At 40.7% G+C, this 23,461-nt stretch overlaps 1 protein-coding gene and 1 pseudogene across 36 annotated transcripts in view; both read right to left on the minus strand.

Annotated features, from left to right (window-relative positions):
* DLG2 (discs large MAGUK scaffold protein 2) overlaps window positions 1-23,461 on the minus strand; it is a 2,400,703-nt gene that overhangs the window by 124,447 nt on the left and 2,252,795 nt on the right. The gene's annotated exons all lie outside the window — the stretch shown is intronic.
* LOC101419326 (protein Red pseudogene) lies at window positions 3,868-5,690 on the minus strand (annotated as a pseudogene).

The raw sequence follows: 23,461 nt of genomic DNA on the forward strand, positions 1-23,461 counted from the left end.
AGGAAGGAGAGTTTCAGGAAGGGGTAATGTTCAGTGGTGGGGCATCAGGTACTAGTCCAAGGAGCTGGGGGCTGAGAAATGCCCACTGGGTAATGATAACTCTCCCTAAATAAAGATTTCTTTTCTTCAAACAGCAGTATTCCTGAACAGCTATTCATAAATTCATTTCTTAAAAAACTATGCTTTAAGTTAGGAAAAGTTTTAAGTTTGCTATTGAAATATTTCTGTTTTCTTTTTTTTTTTTTTGTTCTGAATTTGATTTGTTTAAAGAATGAAATGCATGTAAATTCTTACAATAGTCCTTGAAGGCCATTATAAATCACAGTGCTAGTTGTTTCTGATCTTCTTACGTCAGGAATTTCATGTCAGGGGGTATGTGACAGGTAGAGCAGCCCATGAAAATGGAAAGAGTGCTGATTAGGAATCAGAATAAAAATACAAATGATGGCCCCCTTACTGAGTGTTTACATATCTTATCCCTTCAACATTTGTATTCCCGTTATACAGTTGAGGAAATTGAGAAAGGCTGAAGTGACTGCCTTGGGGATACAACAAGAGGCTCTGACTGAGATGCCGATTTAGGATGCAAACCCATAACTCTATTATCTAATGGTTTGTCCATTATATGATGCAAAACAGATTGCACCAAGGACACTTCATTCTCATGAGTCAGGCAGTGAAAGAGTGAGAAAGGGGATTTTGAGTGAATAGAGGGTGTAGCACCCAATGAAGAGGAAAACATTGCCTAGTGAGGCTTGGCAAAACAGGGTAAAAGGAAGTTTTCTGCTGGGGTGGGGGGTTGGTGGCAATTTGGAGGGACTAGGCCAAATCAGTCAGAGAAATTAATCTGATAAAAACTTTCAAGCTCCAGGAGAGTGGGGCATCTGTCTCTTCCAACCCATATGCCAATTACAAGAATCCACGGAGGGGCATGAGAAGTCTATACCCAAGATAAAATGAAAGTCTCAGACCCATTAAGTTGATTAACCTAACAAACTGGGGCTAAGAATTCCTTCTAATTCCCAGGATGGGTACGATGAGTACAGCACTCTGTAAACTACAAATGTCTAGACAAATGTGAAGTAATATCTTTACTGTTATTGTTTCTACTGCTTATTGTTATTTTTAGAATAATAAGAAAACACAGGTTCTTGTTAAGATACTTCACTGCATGGCTTACAAACATTCTCTTAATCATTGTATTTCTGAGGATCTTCTACCAATAAGTATGTAGTAATGGGGGAAAGGAGTGCAGGAACCTATGCTTAGGTTAAATGACAGATTAGTTTTAACATTTAAGTAAATGTGTTGTTCTTGCTTTTTTACCTGCTTGGATTGTTTCTGTTTATCCAAGTATTTTATTTAATCCAAGTAATTTGTCAATAAATATTTATTAAACCAAGATACCATGCAAGAGGTCAGAGAGTAATATCTTAAGAGTACTGAAATCTGAAAATAAAAATATCTGGTCTGGATTCTACCTCCTCCATTTATAAACTTTCAAACCCTCTGCAACAAGGACTGTCCAGCCCTATAAAAAGGAGATCCTGAACAATTCATGTATCTTCTGAACTTCCTTTTCCTCAGGTTTGACAGAGATTGTGCCTACCACTCTGCCTACTCACAGGGGATCTGTGAGGATCAAATTAAATGATGGACCATGCCAATGTAAGGTGCTGTTATTAGGCAGAAGAGTATTGTGCATGCTGCATTAACACGCCCAAACGATGGTGTGTGACATATAGTGAGAAGCATTAGTGGTGAGTGGGCTGAGGTGGTCCACCCCATTCTCCTCCTGTAGAGAAGTCTGAGTGGGAAAGTGCTTGTAGTCAGAGGGGTGCTACATGAGATCACTACGGGGTCAGAGCTGGATTTAATGGGTAATGTCGTCTAATATGATTGTCTGATGTGTTGATGTTAATATGTTCATATTTCTTGTTCATTTTTTATTGGTAGCCAGTGCCAATTTAAAAAATTGTACTTTCAATGTATGTTTAATAATTTGGAGGAATGATCATAATATATAGTAGCAAGTAAATAAAAGGAGAAAGCAGAATTCTATATGGTGTGACTCTACATACCAAAAGAACAATATTTCCTTTTGTGAAGTAGAATCACAAATCACTTTTCTCTTCATCTTTATATTTTTCTTTATTTTCCTAATTTCCTATAATAAACACATTTGTTTTATGTTAAAAACTTATTTATATTAAAGAATTCTAGAACCATCACTCCAACTAACTGTAAGATAAGTAAATGATATCTTCTTGTATATTTTTGTTAAATGTTTGAAAATAATTTATTCTTTGGGTTTAAGATGATCTATTATGGACAAGTTCCTTGGGGTATGTGTTGTGACAAATAGAAAAGGGAATATATCTAGCTAATATACAAGTAGAAATTTCAGGAGTGTGAATCAGTGATGGGAGACATAGGCTGACCATCTGTGTAACTCAAGAATTTTGAGAAGAGCTCGAAATTGTTGGAAAGTCTCAAGGCTAGAAAAAAGGATCAAATCTCTTAGCAGTGATAAGACCTAGCAGCTCCCAGGGAGAAAGTAAAATGATATAGACAGGTAGCATACCTATCTCCCCTTAATCAAGATATTTGAATACCCAGCTCAGAACCCTAAAAGTTAAATGTGTAGTGAAGATGTCAGACCACTCAAAACAAAGGGTCTTTCAAGAACTCCCATCACACATCTAATTACTGGAGGAATTCCTTCTACCATGCATGATGACCAGCCATGCAGCTTCTGCTGGAGCTCCTGCAGAAGTGGGCAGACAGCTCACTCTTTGTAAAGCTACTAAGTTCTTTGCTGGGTGAGTCTTATGGGTAAAGAAAATAGACTGCTTGCTCTGAACTGCTTCTTAAGATGCGGAGAGAAAGTCCATTCCCTTTTCTGCACAACAGCCAATCAAATTCTCAATGGCAGTGTCACTAGGAATTGAACATGATTCTTCTGATTTCAAAAGATTACACCCTCCCTGCTTTCTATTATTTTATTACATCAACAGGGCTTTCTGATTCATTGAATTTATTCTGCCAGATTGAATGTCTCGTGTGCTTATTTCTTTAATAGCTTCCTATGATTTAGAAATGGTATATTCTTTTACTCCTTGTTCCCAACTAACCCAGTTAGACCAATTCAACTATTTATTTAGGAAAACAAAATATGTCATCACATTAGAATCAATTTATGATCAGAATAACGCATCACGTGACTGCAAAAGAACAATTCCAAATTATAGCATCCGTTGGAAGTTAAATTCAGAAGCTAGGCTCTCAGTATCATCAGAAAGACGTATAAATGCTCAAATTATCACTAATGAGGAGATATAGCTACAAGTATCTTAATACTTAGTCCAGCAACAGAAGGATATAATTGCATATTTAGCACAAATATAATTCTGGGAAAACTGAGCCCTGATCTTACATATCATTGTGTGCCTGTAACTGGAAAGAAGATGAATGCCTGTACCTTGGTACAAGAGAACTAACTATATATGGTTCAGTCCCTGGTGAAGCACCATTCACCATATGACAATTCTTAGAAACAGTATAGCAAGGTGGAAAGAGCATAAGCTTTAAAAATGGGTAGATTTGGTTTGAATTTTAGCTTTATATCTCATTGGGTTTGTGAAATTTGAGTCTGATTCTTCCTATGTAAAGTAATGCTAAAACCTACTCACATGGTGCTACAATGATTAAATTAGTCAATAAATAAAAACATTTATCACAGCATTGTGTAAATATGCTAGACATGTTTGTCCCCTTACTCTAAACTTTACAACTAAACCTCAGCAAGGTAATCCTCTGTCTCCTCTGTCCTTTCGTCACCATACTTGTTGTTTTCTTTTAAAAGGTTAAACAATTTTAATGGAACTAGATGATTATACAATGTGATTTTATACACATTCACAAAAACACTTTGCCGCCTTTCTGGGAATTGTTGAGAGAAAGCAGTGGGGAATACATCCTTGTGCAGATTCTTCTTGGAGTTGGAACTGCAGATTAGTATTTTGGACTTTTGACTTCAACCCCATCAGCTTCCTTCTTCTTCCTTTTCTCAACGATTGCACTAATCTTCTTCCACTGGCGATCAAGTTCTGCCTTGTCATTGGTTTCTTTGAAGCGCCTGGTTTTGCGCCCTTCAGACATCTTGATGCCATACTGGAACACAGACTTAGGCAAAGCCTCCTTGTTGTTCAAATACTCGCTGTATTCCTCCTCGGTATCAAAGTCCCAGTGGCCTAAGGGGCCCTTCTTGTTACCCTGGTCCATTTTGCTATATTCCACCTCCTCATGATTGTCCACAGCCATGTCATCCATTGTGGCTGGGTAGCGCTCTGCATAACTGTTAGACATGCCAAAGAAATCTCCAGCTGCTTCTTGTCCCCAGGCTTCTTCAGTGATTCAGTGCCTTCCCAGCCAGCAGACCCTGCAAACTTCTCATTTATGGACTTGATCAACTCCTTGGCAGACCCAGGTCCTTTGTCAACATCCATTGAGCTCATTGTCCACTTTGGGCTTCCCAAAGTAGCTGTGCCTCTTCTCCTTCTCTCTCTCCCGGTCCCTCTCCTGGCCCCACTCCTGCTCCAGATCTTTTTCTCGCTCCCACTCTCCATCAAGGTGTCTCTCCTGCTCCCAATCCCGCTCTGATTCCTGAGATCTCTCTTGCTCCTTGTCCCGAGGTGTCTTGGTCATGGAGGGCACATAATTGCCAGTGTCTTCAAAAATGTTCATGTTGGCCTCAGGAGGTTCCTTCTCTTCCAACTTCCCTTTATCTTTCTTCTTGAGCTTCTTGTTGTGGGTACCCTGCCTCAGGGAGGAAAGGATCTGGGTGAGCTTACTGATGACAGTGTCCTTTGTGGTCAGTGTGGTCTGGGCCTCCATGGTGGGGCAATCAACCTTGCTGCGAGTAAGAGTGGTGGGGATGTCCATGTCGGCAGACTCATCATCCAAGTCCACCACATAGGCCATGCGACCCGGCAGGAACAGCTCATTCCTCTCATATGCTTTGCTCTTGAAGAGCATACGATAAACATTGTGACCCAGGTGTGTTTTAAATTTAGCCTTATTCTCAGGATCTTCATCTTTCTTGGTTTTCTTTCGGGGTTTTTCCATCAATTCTTCCTCCTCTTTTTCTTTGCTGGCAATCTCAGCTTGTACCTTCTGAAGCAGAGCAAAATCCAAGCCTTTCACCAAATGGGTGTGTTCCATATCCCCACCCAAGAATTTGGATTCCTGGATCAACTGTCTTCTCTTCTCTGCAGCTGATTTGTCCACCTCAGCAGTGGGGCCCACAGCTCTGTAGTTAGCTGCGGTGCTGATCAGCTCAGTTTCCTCATAATCTTTGTTCACCCCATCTCGCCTTTCCTTGGCACATCCTGGTACTTCTCTGCTAGCTCCCGCTCGCTCTCAATTTCTTGTTGGCGTAGTTTGGCATAATAACTTTTCTTTTTCCTTCTTCGTGCAGCTGGGTCTTCATCCTCATTGTACTCCCTTGGCATCTCGTGGTGACATGACTTAGAGGGTGGTGCAGAGGTGGATGCTGCCCTTGGGGTCATGGGAAGCCTCCTGAAGTCTTCAGTGGTAAGTTTTGATTGGTGGAAGGAGGGAGGTTCGTCCGCATCATGGCCATCTGGGGCCAAAGGGTTGGAGAACAGTTCGCTATCTCACTCTGGCATCTTGTCCACACTCTTTCAACGCTGACAAGGACCGAGGCTCTAACAACAACCCAGCAGCTACAGCCTTTATCCTCAATGCACATCTGAAATCAACCCACAGTACACCGTATTTTTTGAAGCCACAAAGTTATAAAATTGGAGAGGGAAGAAGGCAGAGAGTCTTTTGAAGTTCAAAGTGAAGCTCAAATCTGTCTTTTGCAGATATATCTGTTATGTCAATATTATTGATTTAAAAGATCATTTGGGCAGACTGCAAGCAGCTTAAAATCTCCTTACAGGTACAGTCGACCTGCTTGAAAAGATATTCTTGTGTGAGTAGGCACTAAACTTATTGATAAATAAGTATATTGATATGTAAAACTACAAAAGTACAAATATACCTCTAGGACAATGTTTTTTCTAGGTGAAAATGAAAGTATAACGACATCCAATATAGTTTTTTTTTTTTTCTGACGACTTTTAAAAGTATTTTCTTATTTGTTTGCTCTGATATGATAGGTTCTGCAGTCTTTGCAAATGCCTAATTTTAGGTGGTCTCTGTATATTATCATGTTGCCCTGAACAACCAAAAAATTAAGACATTGTAGAATCACTTTACCCCGAACTGAAGTAAACACTCATGATTCCAAAGCTGCAGGATGAGCTATTATCTCTGTCACAATCTTTAAGTTGGGTAATTAAGAACCAACCATCAGGACTCTTGTCTGGAGGAACACACAACCTCAGCTAAGCTCCAGAGAGCATGAGATTGCCGCTGAAACACTTGGCTCCAGGAGCATGCCATACCTCCTAGATCAGCACAGGCAGAAAGTGGATGACTTGAGCCCTGCCACTTGACACTTATGTAACTATTGACTAAACAATGGAAATTTTGATAAACAGCCCAGAAAACCCAACACATCTCTACTATCAGTGTGTTTTCCAGAAAATAAGTAGTAGATGAAAAGGAAGCAGAGTCTCCAACTCATTTCCACATTCCCAGACATGCCTGAGTGCATATGATTGGCTGTACCTAATTTACATCTGATATCATCTAGTATGCAAGGGTCTCTTGGATATGTAGTTTGTAGCCCTCAGCATCAAAGTTACAAGAAGGGACGTTGGTTTCCATGTGAAATGGAGTTATAGAAATCAGATATGTCCTCCTGCCTCGATCAAACAGAAAGAACATCAGATGAACTGTATCACATAATGGTTTGTAGGACACTGGATATCAAGCAATGAAGGACGGCAGTCCCTGAGAGATGGGAAAAAAATGAAGTGAATCCTAAAAGTGTTCCATCTTACTGCCTTGAGAAAGTTTCCTAGAGTAGGGAGAGGAAACTGAGGAGGAGCCTGGCAGACTCCTCAGTTGAAGAGCTAGAACTTAGAGTCTGAGAAGATGAACATAGTTAGAGTTTGCAGGACAGAGCACCAAAGAGAAGAGAGCTGCCCAGAAAGAGGACTCTGGAATATGCAGAGGATTATCCTCCAGTATTTAAAAGAGGACTGATTAGCATGTGCATGTGAGGAACCTACCAGAGACCAGGGAAAGGATTATTCAAAAGGATTAGCGGGATCAGTACTTGTCACTCAAAAAGGGGTGGGAACAGTGCTGGTTCTCACCAGCTGTGTTAGTCAGCCAAAGGGGTGCTGAGGCAAAACACCAGGCATCTGTTGGCTATTATAAAGGGTAGTTATTTGGGTAGAAGTTTACAGTCACAGGCCATAAAGCATAATTTACTTCCCTTACCAGAGTCTGTTTCCATGTGTATGAGCAAGATGGCTGCTGGTCTCTGTGATGGTTCAGCCTTCCTCTTCCTCCTAAAGTTCCGAGATCCCGGCTTCTTCTGATCTCAGTTGTAGGTTAGCATAAGGCTTATTTCTTACCTTGGGGCTTGTTTCTTTCCAGGCTTTCTCAGCTGTTCCGGGCTCTGGTCTCTTTAGGGGCAAGCTATCAGGTGAACAGCTTGGCTCTCTCCCCAGGGTTCTAGCGTCCAAAACTCAACTCTGTGTTCTCCTTCGTCATGTATTCACTTCCCTGTCTTTGACTGAGCATCCGTTTATATAGCCCACAAAGGAGGTGGGGGGCAGGGACTCAAATCAAGTCACCCTAATGACATGGTCAAAAAAAACTCTAATCTTAATTTAATACAGTAAAAGTGAAACTTCTGAATCTAATACAATTTAATATGCCCAGAAGAACAGGACAGTTTACAAACACAATCCAATATCTGTTTTTGGAATTCATAAATAATATCAAACTGCTACACCACCCAAACTGGAAAACCTCATAATTCATGGGACATTGGATACTGTACTCAGAACACAAGGCAGAATTAGCGCTAGAGTAAACACTGCTCTAACAGCAAGACCTAAAGGGATCAAACAGTTTGCAAATAATTTAACTGCATCTCAGAAGAGAGTTCAAGAATATTTTTAGGACTACGAAAATATCCAGCACCCAAGAAGGTGAAATTCACAATGGCTGACATCTAATCAAAGATTACCAAGCATGTAAAGAAGTAGGAAAATGTGACCCATAATGAGGAAAATATCAGTCAAAATGAACCAATCAAAACTAACTCAGAACTGACACAAATGACCCTTATGCTGTACCATTAAACAAGTCTCAAGGATTCAAGTCATACAAAGGACAATTTCTGAGCATACAATCAGCTAGTGGTAAGTTGGGCAGCCAATGAGGCCTGCCTGGCACCCAAATCTTTGCTCTTCCCATCATGTTTTTTGTCCTGTTGCCTACTTAAATTTTTTATTTTTCTTTGACCTACATGGCCCTGAGCTTTCTCTGCCTCAACTCTAATAGCTGTCTGATGGGGAAGAGGCTTCCACTCCCCTCTTCCACCAAACATGTAGAAGAAGCACTTTCTCCATAGTCAATCAACTGCAAGAATGTGCTATGCTAAAAATAATTGTTAATGGAAAACATTTGGATTTTATGATGGTAGGTACTTTGGAGTACAGAATGTCATATTTATTCTATACGTTAATTTCATCTCTGAAAATGACTCCACTTCTGGAAGCTGATGCAATTATATCATATTTCTTCTCTATCTACCCAGCTTTCCTCATTCACTATTTGATGTTTGTAACATTCCCTCTTCCTGACATGATCTGTGCCTTAGGTCATATAGTGGTGGCATTTTTGTTTCTGGCAAAACTATACGGCCTTCAAGAACATTCCACAATCTTAAGGCTGTGCCCAGATTTTGACCAAAAAAAATTAGGACAAAAAGAAAGCAAATTATGTGTAGACTTTTATTTTGTTGTTTATAAAAGCATTTTAAAGCATGTTTAAAATGAAAGCAGACTTTTAAAGCTTTCACAAATGCCCATTTTACAAATCCTCTTCCCTCTCTCTCTCTTCTTCCCACCTCTCTCCCTCCCTCCCTCCCTTCTTTTCTTTCTTTCATTTTGGAGTCAGACTGAGCAGAGGCAACCCTTTCCTAGTGGCAGAAAGTTCAAGATGTAAAACTTGGGAGCCTTGAGAGCCAAGTTTCCTAATTCATGGAGAAACCTCTCTGTAGTTGGAATGCCCACTGGAAACAATCACAGGTGGGAGCTGAGTGATTTCTGATGGTCTCTCCCTACCTGGTTCATGTTTCTGAGACATCGCTATAAGCCTGTCCTGTCTAGTCCTTAAGACACATTGTCTTCTTTTTTGCTTAAAGTAGTTGGGTTTTTATAAATTTTTTTATCAATCACTTGCAAACAAAAGGACATAACCAATGTACTGTTGACGTGGGCGATGGGTGGGAGGCTCTTTGTCTCTTCGGAGATAACCTTAACCTAAGCTGTCTGTCCTGACTTGTGGGTGTGGGATGGTGAGAGGCTGCAGTCCTGCCCTTGGTAACCATGGCAATGACTCTAGTCCCAGGAAACAGTTTATCAAGGCAAACTCTATAAACTTTAAATATTCAGGGGAAATGCAAACCAAATGTGCTAAAAGCTTATCTAGAATGTATGAAGTCCATGCTGAAAGCTTACCTAGGATGTGGAAGATATATATGCTAATTCAAACCTATTGAGAACTGAAACAAAAGAACCATTTGGCCTTTCCTCTCTGTATAAAAAGGAACTCAAAAATATTGTTCAGGGCTGGGGTTAGAAACAGAACGCTCCGGAGTCCGGCCGGCTGTCAATAAACCATTTTTCCTTCTCAGAATCATTCCTGAGTCTTGGCCTCTCTATACACAAATAATTGAACCTCTCTCGAATTCTACAACACTGTGACAGTCCAGTTGGAAACAACTGTCTTAAAGAGACGAATCCTTCCCCTGACTTGGAAAGGTTCAGATTAGAGGAAAAAGAATGGAGAATTGAATCATTAAGCAGGGATTTTAATAATTAGTCTCTAAGCAAGATGCTGTATGTTAGGATGAATGATCACTCCCAGATAAATGCCAAGAAGAAATAACATTTCAGCTGAAAAGTACAGTTGCAAAAAGATATAAGCACTATCTCAAATTTGAATTAAGCTGCTCATTTATCAGAAAATGTTAACTTGCTTTATTACCACAGGATAAAATAAATGTGATTCTAGAAAGGGGCCTTTTTGTTTTTCCCCAGGCAGCCTTGTCTCTGATTCAAATGGAAAACAAAACAAAACAAAGCAAAACATTGAAAGAAAAGGGGTGGGGAGGGTTGTGAGCTAGGCAGAATTCCTGAAACTAGGACAGCAAGGCTGAGTGTGGAATAGGTCTCAAGCTTCCCAACGTGGTCTTGCCTCAGGCCACAGGCGCTGTATAAAAAAACCTAAGACACCAATGCGTGAAGCTGGGTGTAGGGACTATGTCATACCAGGCTCCCCATCGTTCCTTCTGCTTCTCATTTTGCGTGACTGGATTTGACATTCTTTGGACTCTTCACCCTGATAACCACATGGATTACTGCCTTAGATAACTGTGCTTTGGGTTCCAAGCCTGTCCAGGCCAATTGATCAGACGATTACTTAGACCCAGCCTTTTCTGATGCAGGGATGTGTATCAGATAAGCCAAAAAATAGATTCCTTTTAAATCAAATGTACGTGCCCAATTACGGAAGGCCCACCATGCTCCAGACGTGGTACTCAGGGCTGGGGAAACAATAATGGGTTGTGACACAGTCCCCGCCTCGAGGTTCTCACAGGAGAAAGGGGGATGCCCCTGGCTCTTGTACACCCCAGGTTAGTACCTCCCCCTGCCAGGGGCCCCCAGCAAAATAATCCATGGATTGCTTGTTTCATTGTATGAGTAAACCTGCAATAGGCCTTAATAAAAAAAATTCTGCTTTTCAAACAGAACATAGTAATCACGATAGTTCTTCAAGGGAAGATTAAGTTATAATAATGAAGTATACCATTACCCTTCAGTGCCAAACGTTCTGTACATGCTTTACCTAGCGTATACTGCTGTAGAGAAATAATATATAGACAACGCCCAGCACAGAGATTAGCAAAGACATGCACTGCTAAGCCTTATAACAATCCAACAAGGGAGGTAGTTATTATTTCCATTAACAGGTGAGGAAAGAAGGCTCACAGAGGCACAGTGACTAATTTAAGTCTCACGGCTCCTTCATGGCAGAGCAGGGTACTAATCCAGCAGTGTCTTCGTCCAAAGCTCTTGCCCTTTCCACTCCAATGAAAATGGATCAGACAAATGGTGCAGAAGTTAATTTGCATGATCTCTTATTGGAGAATTTCACTTCGGCAAAGGCACATCAATGAAATAAGGACAACCTACACCATTATGCAACTTCCATTTGTCGAGCCTCTATTTGGTAGAAGACAAGCACTGTCCTCTGAATGCTAAGTATGAAAGGAAAAAAGTCAGAAATCACCTCTTTACCCTTTAACCATGCCAGACCCCACGAATCTCCACCAGAGAGGGATGCCCTGTGCCGCGCTGCCCCTCGGCACATGCTCACTCAGGCATGGGTGTGCAAAGCCTGCTTTCCAACGAGGGCAGGTTCAGGCAGTGCCACTCACTGCACGTTCAGTTTGCACTCTTAGGAGAGGCAGCGAGGCACAGAGGGGAAACGCCCACTGCCAAACTGAGAAGTGGGTTCTAGACCCACCTCCACATCTCTGAGACCTGACAGCAGTCCTTTCACCATTCCGATCCTCAGCTGCTTTATTTATAAAATGGGAGGCTTGGAGTGGTTTATTCCATAGGTGAGTTGCAGCATCCACGTGTTAAAATTTAGTCTGAAAATAAACCAACTGGTATGGTTTTGCTGTAGGGATTTCAAAGACAAGTCTTATTTCTTCTTCTGGACAGTAAATTTCTTGAGAACAAGAACCATGTACTTCTGACCATTTTCTTGTAGCAACCAACAAAATACGTAATGTGTAATAAGTGTTCGATTAATAGTTTTAAAGACATGAATGAATACTATACATACTAAAGGAAAATGGATGAGACTGCAAATGTAAAATTCAACAGAAATGTGTTTGCAGCATCTCAGACGCTTTGACACATCTACTTCTTAATCTAGTCCAAAATAATGGTTCTGGCTGGGCTTCTTGGAAACTTGAAAACCATTTGTATTTTCAGCTACAATTGATTCTTAGTGCCAGAAAGTGTTTCTAATGAAAAGTTGAACTAATTTATCGGTGTTTGATGAAGGAGAGGACCAAGTCAATTGCATGTACTCCTAGAAACATAAAACATGAAATAAACCAGGTCTCTGCCTTCTCAGTCTTCTCATTTGTCTAAGTATTAGAGGATGGGTTCAAATCACGAGTAAATGAGGGTCTTTGATGGAAGAGACTCTTTTACTCAATTTTTATTCCTAGCACCTAACTCAGTGCTAAGGACATTGCCATGCTTAGAAAACAAACAAACAAAATTTGCTCTGTGAATAAACCTATCATTGGATATCTAATTGCAGAATTAATTTACATTGTTTTCAGAATAAATGTGCTCTATGCTATACGTAAGAATAGCAAAGGAGCTGGTAGTCTAGTTCTATAAAACAAGTAAGTGAGGGATCACTTTAAACCTAATGCATTTGAACAGAAGAATCTTAATCCTAAAAGACCTAAGTAGTAACTCTGAGAATGCAAAGAGTTAATGAAGTTGGCCTAAATTCAGGCTATATATTAGAAGATTATTCAGTTGCAGAGTATTCCATCAAACTGGAATAATGTTCTCAGTGAAAGGAAGCTTGTGTGATGAATAACCCAGTATCATGCAGAAGAGATAGATCCCAATAACAAATGGAATAGAAAGTTAAGGATGATAGAGATGAAACTTTAAGGAAAGAGGATTTTTGAGGACTACACTGCATGGAAATGAAGTTGCAGGATGAGACGGTCCTCAAGCTGAGCCATTTCAGAGAATGTTTTATTTCCTAGACTAATTGCTGATGGAAAGTAGAAGGACTGAGAACGAAAGTACACAGGGCAGGTTACAGCATCAAAGTCACGATCATTGATTCCTTTAGTCAAGTAACTATAGGTGCAGGACACAGAGCTGAGTGCTGTAGGAAGTAAAATAGAAATAAGGCATGCTTCGACCAGTTTATATTGAAGTGGTTCCTCTACTTTTCAGGAATGAAATAATAAGCAAATCATGTAACTGCTTTTGAGCTTCAAAATTTTCATTTGTCAAGTGAACATTCTACCACTGTCTGACCTACCCATGTCAGATAAAATGGCAACACTGTTGTGAACATACTTGATAACTACAAAATGGTGTATGGAAATCTAGGATACTTCTACTACTACTATGAAAATAACAATAGTGGTAAAACATAAGCAAGACTTTTAAATGATGATAAAAAGTAGTGAACACATTTTAACACAACAGTGGTTAAGACTGGTTTCTGAGCAGAATGGGGACATTAGACAGGGCATACCCAACAACCGACCAGCAAAGGCAGCAAAGGCTAGAGGAGGTACCATCAGAACAATCTCTAATCCTCTTAGCTACTTTTGAGCTGTTTACAGATGCTTTATAGCTTTCTCAGCTTCAGTTTACAGTTACCCAGAGGTAGCCACATGCTTGCACTTCTTGTGATTTTCCTCTCTTCATCCCAGCAGGTTATGTTGGTGTCACCGTAAGGAATAGAATGAACTAGATTCTCCTTCTCATCATGTCATTTATCATTCATCTTTTGTGACATGGAATTGGGACTTAAGGCTCAAGAAATTCAAATTGGATTGAATATAAGAAACAATACATAAACAACATGTAGATACTTCTCTGATTTAAAAAAAAAATTATTTGGACAATATTTTCTCACTGAATTCTGCAAATGAAAATGGTAACCCTGCTCGCCAAAATAGAATTTCTAAGCATTTATAACTAGCCATATTTTAAACATTCTGAAGCTTTTAATACAGCTATCAAGTCAAAAGAGACAGAAAAGTCAATGTTTAAGGTTTGAAAATGCAACAGAATAATGTAACTCATGACCATGGTATAGTTATGTACCATGGAGACAGGGTTTTGGAAACCTGGCAGTGTCTGAGAAAAGGAAAGAGACAGAAGAAAAGAGAAAATGTCAAGTCGTCTAGAAAGCAATAGTGGTAAATTAAAGCTGGTCTCTTATGAAATTAAGGCCAAGCTCTTCCTAATGAAAACAGACAGCCCTGTAAAAAATAGAGAGTTCACGAGCGGCATGCCATTTAGCCAAAGGTAGCCTGCTAGTGCTCAGCTCGGGTAGAAGAACCAACCAGAATGGGTGTCTGGGACAGGTGGAAAGCCTGGGAGGGTGCAGGCCCCTCAGCCTTGCCAAGAGTGAGACATCGGCACTCTCGGGGTCGGAGACAGGAAAAGCGGCGTTGCCATCTCCTTGGTATTTGTGTTTCATAAACTTACGTTTCATTATGTGACCATTACGCTTGACGATTTAAGGGAAATCTTTCTGTGCTCTATTGACAATGAAATGGTAAATATACTTCAATATATTCTTCCTGCTGCAGCACAGACAGATCTGGGATGGACTCCTGCTTTTGCCACGTACCAGCTGGATGGCTGAAGCAAATTATTTTGCTTCTCTGTGTCTTGGGTTCTGCTTCTCCGTACGATAAGATTAACCCCCAATTGATAGGTCTGTTGTGAGGATTAAATGAAATAATTACATGTATAAAATATCAGCGAATGTTCTTTTAAAAATTAGTATTTTCCTTCCACTTATACCTTCGAGGTACATGGTTAAACTCAAAAATTTATAGCCAATATTTGTTTGAGTGCGATGTACTATTCCAAGGGCTTAATTTGTAACACTACTTAATTTGCACTACAGCCCTATAGGGCAGATACTATTATTCACAATTTTTCAGAGGAGGAAACTGAGGCACAGAGAGGTCATAAAAGCAACTTGCTCAAGTTCTCATACTTAGGAAATTGCAGAACCAGGACTCAAAACTCACAGTCTGGCTCCAAAGCTGGAGCTCTTAACTGCTGTCTTGTAATGCCTCTAACTCATGGTCACTACTGTTATCATGAATTAATGCCTGAGTTGTGAGCATCAAATGTGATATGCTATTTTCCTTGCCTCTAGTCAATTAGCCTTTAGAATAAGAACAATCTTATTTCAAATCCTGGCTCCTTCACTTCTAACTATGTGGCCATGTATGAATTATACCTATTTGCCTAGAGTGTTAAGATAACATGAAATAATCTCTTGTAGAGTGCCTAACACAGAGCAGTCATTCCAGAAAGCAGTTGCTATTATTATTGAGCTTTGGGATTTTTAAAAATTTACTTATAAGTTTATTCTTTCTTTGACTGGATGCTAATAGCCACTTCAGCTCCAATAGTCTCCCATTCTCTACATTAAATTTGCTGTTTTTAATAGGAGATAGTGAATTAGAATCTATAGTCAACACAGAGAAATGATCTACAGAAATCAAGTGAAACTAGCAAGCACCAAGTTGTAAAAGCACCAAGTTTCCTAGCCATAGGATAAAAAGAGAAAATTCTCTAGGTCCTAAAATGCCCACATTGCTAGAAAGTGAATAATAAAATAGAGACGTTCCTTGGTGGGAAAGCAGTGTAAAAGAACCCCTTTTCTACATTTGGCAATGAGTAAATAAATCCTTCTTAAGAATACTTAAACAAAATGTGCTACACATATTACAAATCAAAAGTAAAACAAAGATAAGCACGACAGTAATTAAAGGGTTAAAATTGCTAAGTCTGGATAAGAAATACTCTGATTCAGACTTTCACGACTCTCCACATAGCCACCTGCTACTCCCTATTTCCCAGGCCCTTCCTTGTAGCTGGGGCAGGCTCTGTGGCCCGTTGTGGTCAATGGGCTATGGGTGAATGTGTCTGCCCACAACCGGCTCTTCCCTTGCCATGACTCTCAAGCAACGCACTCCCAGTGGTGCAGCGACTTGGCACCTCCGGCACCCAGGGCCCTGAGTGACCGTGTGGACTAGAGCCAGGACTTGAGTCCCCTTTGATATGTATTGCGGGCAAGAAGTCCACTTCTGTTGCGTTAAGTACATTTAGGGATTATTTTTTATTATCACATTATAGCGTACTCTAATCTAGACTGATTAATATAGTAAGTCATCAAGGAAATCTTTTTTTTTAGCACTCTACGATTTACATAGGTATTTCTGGCACATGATCTTGCTTAAATCTATGACATGCATATTCAATCCGTCCAAAGAGAAAAAAAATTAAAGGATATATTGTTGTTTCAGTTTGCTAAAAGCTGCAAAAAGCAATCTACCAGAAACGGGTTGGCTTTTACAATGGGAATCTATGTATTAGGTTGCAAGCTTACAGTTCTGAGGCTGCGAAAGTGTCCAAATCAAGGGGTTATCAGGCAATGCTTTCTCCCCGAAACCGGCACATGGTGGCATTGGCTGGCCTCTCCCTTCTCTACTGGGTTTCCTTGCTTTGGCTTCTGGTTTCTTTTTTCCTGGGTCCTGTAGGTCTCAGCCCCTTGCTCTCATGGCCTTTTCTCTCTGCTCCTGTGGCTTTTTCTGTGGATTTCTCTCTATTCATCTCAGTAAAAGGATGAAATAATCCTCCAGGAAAAGGATTAAGACCCCCTGGCCAAGCCTTACTGAAGTAACCTAATCAGAAGGTCCCATCTACAATAGGTCCACACCCACAGGAATGGATTACCTCTAGGGACATGATCTTTTCTGGAGTTCCCAAAAGCCTTAAACTACCACAACTGTCTTCCGGTGAAGCACACAAGATTTATATTTAACATAGGGAAAATGCCCTAAGAATAGGAGCTGTCAAAGAGAACAATGTATAGGGGATTCTTAGGAGAGGATTTAAGAATTGGATGGGAGGGAAGGGTTGTACTAGAAGAGATGGCCTTCAGGTTGCTTCTAACTGTTGAGCTATGGGATGTCCATTCCCAGGAGAGTTACAATCATTGGTTTCAGAAGGATTGTATGGAGTTTTTCAGTGGAAGCATGTGAACGTACATTGTGGTTTTTCATAACTCATTCCTACTTTATAGATGGTTCGTATTTCAGAAGGAAAATGAGGTGAGCTCTGTACCTCTGAGCTGCATTGAAATTAAAGGTTACATCTGTCAGTTCCTGAACTAAAGTAACTGAGGAAATTCATAATGCCTTTAAGTAATGATGATATAGTCTCTCAGTTTTTCAACCTCTATAGACACTTAGGCATATTCTTTTATTGAGTTATATTGAATGAGGGCCTATTCCAACTACAGAAATTCTCATATAAATTAGTTAATGTATTTAAATTATCTCAGAGTAAAAAAGGCTTGGAAGCACTACATCTAGTAGTTTATGGAAACAATCATTTCTTCCTTGGCCCCAAGATTCCCCAAATGTAAATGGCCGTGTGGAGTTCGAACCCATCACTGACCTGTCCCTTTTCTTCAAATCTAACCTGCTACTATCATTGAATCTAATTGAAAATGTTGCTCAATCCTCCTTAGCCACCCTGCTGCCTCTGTCTTAATCCAAAACCTTTTAAATTCTTACCTATTGTGTTGTAATAGACTCCAATTGCTTACCTACCTCAGCCACCTATAATCCATTCGCTCCATTGCAGATAGGGGACTTTCTAAATCACAGATATTATATCACTCCTCTACTCAAAAAACAGCTCCTCATGGTTTATAGGATAAATCCCAAATTATTTAATGTGACATTCTAGATCCTTTGCAACTGGGCTCCACCTTCCTTTAAAAAAAAAAACCTGTGGTTTAATCGCACTAGGTTCATTATTCCAAAATATACCATTACTATCCCACCTCCGTACTTTGTTCATGCTGTGACTTTTATCTAGAATGACCTTCTCACTTTTTCCTATCTATTCTGATTATCCTCCCATGTCCATTTCAAACATTTCTTCTTCTGAGAATACATTGAAAATATGCCTAATGTAAAATTATTTGTGGGAAGCAGACTTGCCCCAATGGATAGGGTGTCCACCTACCACATGGGAGGTCTGTGGTTCAAACCCCGGGCCTCCTTGACCCGTGTGGAGCTGGCCCATGCGCAGTGCTGATGCGCGCAAGGAGTGCCCTGCCACGCAGGGGTGTCCCCCGTGTAGGGGAGCCCCATGCGCAAGGAGTGCGCCCCGTAAGGAGAGCCGCCCAGCGCGAAAGAAAGTGCAGCCTGCCCAGGAATGGCACCGCACGCACAGAGAGCTGACACAACAAGACGACACAACAAAAAGAAACGCAGGTTCCCAGTGCCGCTGATAAGGATAGAAGCAGTCACAGAAGAACACACAGCGAATGGACGCAGAGAGCAAACAACTGGGGGGAGGGGGGGAGGGGGGAGGGGAGAGAAATAAATAAAAAATAAATCTTTTATAAAAATAAAAAAATAAAAAAAAAATTATTTGCTTTCTTCTTGGATGAGCTCCTACAGCTCTTGGTTCATGCTTTAGATCTTTCACTGTGATCAGATTTTATTATGCTCATTGTGAAAAATGTTGTTTGCTCCACCAAGGTAGTTAGGCGATTCTGTGACTGTGGAAAGGTTTTTGGATTTGGGGAGTCAGAATACTCAGGTTTAGTCCTAGTTCAGTCACTTCCTAGGCTCAGCATTCTCAGTAAAATAGGAGTAGATAAATATCTACTTTGAAAAGATAAAGTTGAATTGGATAACACAAACAAAAGCATCGTAGATATTTACATGTTCTTATGGATAGCAGGATCATGAGCTCTCTGAGAATGGGAAAATGTTCAATTCATCTCGAGGTTTCCCTCCACCTATACACATTATGTACTCAATGACAGTTTGCTGAAGAAAATTGAAGGAATACAACGAAATTTTCCACTTATCCGTCTAAGAGATTGATGTAGCAAAAACAAACCTCTGTACTTATACTGAGTATTTGACCTTTCAAAGCACTGAAATTTCTTATGCTTATCTTTATATCACTTTTAAGAAGGCAAGTGTTATCATTTTCCTCCTGTATCTAAAGACACAGAGGCACAGAGCAATTACGTGGCTGGCGTGCCTAGGCTCACATAGTTGCCCAAGGCCTTGATAAAGATGATAATCCAGGTCTGGTGCTCCTTATTTGAGTCAAAGGGGCCATGTTCCCTGCAATGATTTGATATTTGCTCCAGGGTAAGAATTAATTCATATCTTAAAATCATTTCAGAGAATATGGATTTTTCATGGGCAAGATGGTGCACGTTTAATTCTGCATTTCTGAAAAGGAAAAAATGAGATCAACTGTTATTGTGGTAATTTTCTCAACTTCACATATGTGCTATCTGTTTTCTCTGGCTGTTTTTTTTCTTTTTTTTTTCCCAGAGAAGAAGTCATCATCTTGGACTGACTCTCATCAAAAGCATTTCAGAACTCCTGAGCACCATCTTAAAGTGAAAGCTGGGATAGCAAACTCCAAGCGCATATTGGAGATTTTATGATATTTAATAGCTTACTTAGCATTTCAATCAGTAGATGACTGCTTTTCAGATGAGAGCAGGTAAACAATGGTGTAGTGAAAGAGCCTGAACTTTGGAGTCAAATTGACCCTAACGTTTCCAGCTGTGGGACCCCTCAAACATTTACTTCCTCTCTCTCTGAACTTTCGTTTTGCTCACCTGCATTTGGATCTAATAGTACTACCAACAGGGTTATTCTGAGGTTTTAAATGAGGCCATATACATACAGTTACCCTCAAATATTAGTTACTCAATAAAAGTTACAACCTTATATACATTACACCACATCTGTTAGAATTGTTGGTGATTTGAATATTAAACATAAATGAATTATTCAGACAGAACTCTTTATAAAATAGATGTCATACTTCCCTGCCTTAGCAAACAGAGTACATTAAACATAATTTAAACTCTTCCGATGACTCGTGGTTATCATTACACACATTATTTACGGCTTGTGCTTAATGCAGTGATGTTTTCAAGGCTACCGAGGTGCATAGAGTTGTCTGTACCTGCCCTAAATCTGCCACCCATTTAAATCTTGTGCTTCCTTCTTTAACTGGCTTTATCTGCCTCATCTTCTCCAGTCCCACTACTTTGGCCTTAGCTGAGGGCCTCATGATTTTGAGTCTGCATTCCTGCAATAGCCTAACTGTTCTCAGTCTCCCTGTTTCCTGTCTCATCACCCCCCAATCCATCTGTCTCCCTCAGTACGAGGCATTTTTCTAAAACCAAATCTGATCACTTCTCTTGCTTACTTCAAAAAAAAAAAAAGAACTAGCAAACAAATTTAAACCTTCCATGACTGGGGACTGCTATGCAAAGTCCAAATTCAGCATGACATGAGCCATAAAGACCTCTGCGAGCTGGCCTTGCCCACCTCTCTAGCTCCACCTCCTCCCTCGTGCCTAGGTCGGGAGCAACCCACACTCGAATCATGATGACCTCTATCTTGTAAGGTAGATTCCTGAAGCCACTAACCCAGTTCTCACCTTCTTGTCTCTGCTCATGTTGTTCCTTCTGATTGGAAAAGTAACTCCTCTCTCTAATCTGGGGTTTCTGATCAACACGTAGCAATGTTTCAAAGGATGCCTAAAACCTCTTATGTTTTATGTGCCCTGTCCTGTCCTTCCTACTCCTAACCCCCTTACTGGAAGGTGAACACTTACATCCTCCTTTGTGACATGATGCGACCCGGGCAGATATTCCTAACGGCTTTGTAACATTGTGTTGTTACCTACGTGCCACCATTCCCATAGACTTTGTGTTCCTTGAGGACAAGACCCTGTTTCTCTTATCTGGCACTGGCCATCGCGTGGTGAACTGAACTGTGCACTCCACTTGGACCTGCTCTTGACATTGGTCTGCATTCTCGTGGGTGTGGATTCACTGTAAATAGGACCTCTTAAAGACGGTACTTCAGCTCAGGTGTGGCCCGGTTGAATGAGGTTGGGCTTTAATCCAGATTGCTGGAGTCCTTTATAAGCAGGATGAAATTCCCACATGGAGAGAGAAAGCCATGGGAAGAAGCCGGAGGTCAAGGGAGGCCAGAGGAGAAAGGAGAAGACATCGCCTGCGACGGAAAAGCTGAGGAGCACCAGCGGCCGGTCCCAGAACGCCGCGGTCTTCAGGGAGAAAGCATCGCCTTGCCCACATCTCACTTTTGGACTTCTAGCCTCAAAACCATGGGCCAATAAAGTCCATTGTTTAAGCCAACACATTATATGACATTTGTTTTGGCAGCTAGGAAACAAAGACGAGCAGGTATTCTATGATTATCGGATGAGTGTCTTTTTTAATCTTACTGGTTTTCTGTCTGTCTTCTGTCATGCTGTTTATCAGCCGACACTTGCTGCCAGTCCCTGTCACTATTTCACTTATAGTTGACTGGCACCAAAACATAATACTAGTGGCTTGGAAGAACTAAACTAATACTAAATAAGTTCATCAAATGGGATGGAAGAGACTTCTTTTTTTAGTAAAGCCCATGAGCTTAGAAATCCCACTCTCTTGTTGATATTTATTTTGATTATTAATAAATTCTTGCCTTCGGATTTGTAGATAAATTGCTTACAGGTAAGTGTCGTGCAAAGTAGTGGCAACTGCCATTTATCAAGGCTTCGGCAATGTGCCAGATTCTGGGACAGAAACTGAGGATATAAAGGCATGGCCATCAAAGCATGTAAGATGCTCAAACACTCTATTAATATAATTTAAAACCAACTCGCAAGATAGAAATGATGGTCACATTTCCCAGGTCTGTCTGACTCTAGCTGTGCTCTTCCTTTTACTATATGCTGTTCCTATTAGATTCAACTTCTGGTGACAAGATTAAAATGTTCACCTTGGGGAAATTTCCTACACCTCCTTTCCTAATAGCACAACTTGTCATTCCTGAGTATATTACATTAAATTGCAAAGGTAGGCTGCCTGAAGTTGATGAGATTTTTAGAACAGTTGTTGTGATGCTATGAATTACTATCGTAGCTGAATATGGATTATCAAGGTGACCAGGAGGAGGGGGTCGAGTCTGAATGTCAAAAGCCATTCATGCTCTCAATCCAGCAAATACACGGTTCTCTAGTAGAGTCCTATGTGCAGACGGGGCTCTCTTCCCCGGCACTTACACCACCCACTCACCCATCCCTCTGGGTCTCCTACCTTACCTAAGCACAATAACAATCATCCGTGGGGTGAGGGGTTGGATAAGATGGTAAAACCAGGTTTCTCAAAAGTGGATAGCAAGACTGCAAAGCGGCTTTGTCTCGTGTGCCAGGGCAGATTGTGTGCTAGTGCCTTTTGGGAAGGATTCTGCAGTTGACTCTGGACTCAGTGAAAAGACTTCTGGGAGCAATTAATATCTTTTTTCCCATTGAGAGAAGCATATTCTGTAGGTATTTTCTATCCTTGGTAGAGGTTTTGTCATTTAGTATTAACTGGGTTGAACTGTTACTTATTTTAGAAATTGTTGTCAGTTCCTGAACTGGACTGAAAGCATGCAGTGATAGAGTAAGATACCATCTACTCTATCTTTAAGGTGGGACACATAGTAGATGCTCAGTAAATGTTTACTGAAGGAATGAATGCGAAGTTCTGTGGCCTTGTGTTGGAAGAAGGGCAGAATTCTGCCTGGCATAATCAAAGGAAAGTAGGTCACTCTGCGAAGAGCCTTGAATTCCACATCAGAGAGTTTGGGGCATTATCCTATAAGCCAATATTTCCCAGATGTAGCTGAATTACTTAAGATACTTTGTAAAAATAGATTGCCAGGCCCTCCTCATGAGGTTCTGATTTGGTAAACCAAAGATTCTCTGGTTTCATTTCGTTGTTGTTGTTGTTTTAACCACATTGCACCTGGGCAATTTGTGTGATTAGCCAGGCTTGGGAATTACAGCTGCAAAGTACTATGGTGCCACTGGAGTTCTTAAGGAGAGGAACAACTTGCTCTGATCAGAATCTTTGCTTCAGATTCCCCAAGCTTCAAGCCCTGGTTGCCTATCGAAATCAGGCCTGTCCCTGCCTTTGCGGGGACCCTGACCCATGCACCTGCCAGAGCTTCTCCTCTTGAATCAGACTCCTACCCCCAAAGAGCTGGCAGTGCACTTTTCCTCACAAGAAAGATGAGCATCGAGCAAAACTCTGGCAAAACAGCAGAGATTAATGTGTTGCAGAGGGAATAAATCACGGACAGAGGACATGAATGAACTACATGATTCCGGAGTTTAAATACCATCTCTGTAAATGAACATGTCTTTCTGCTTCCCAAATTCATTTAGTTTTCTCAAGGACTCTTCCTAGCATTTTTCATTGGAACCGATCATTTCACATATTCTAATATGAAAATCTGGTCATAATTACAGCACACACAATTGAGTCGACCCATGCTTGGACACATTTTGCAAAATGCACGTGCCCTTGT

The sequence above is a fragment of the Dasypus novemcinctus genome, chromosome 10, assembly GCF_030445035.2.
Source record: "Dasypus novemcinctus isolate mDasNov1 chromosome 10, mDasNov1.1.hap2, whole genome shotgun sequence".
Classification (NCBI taxonomy): Eukaryota; Metazoa; Chordata; class Mammalia; order Cingulata; family Dasypodidae; genus Dasypus; species Dasypus novemcinctus.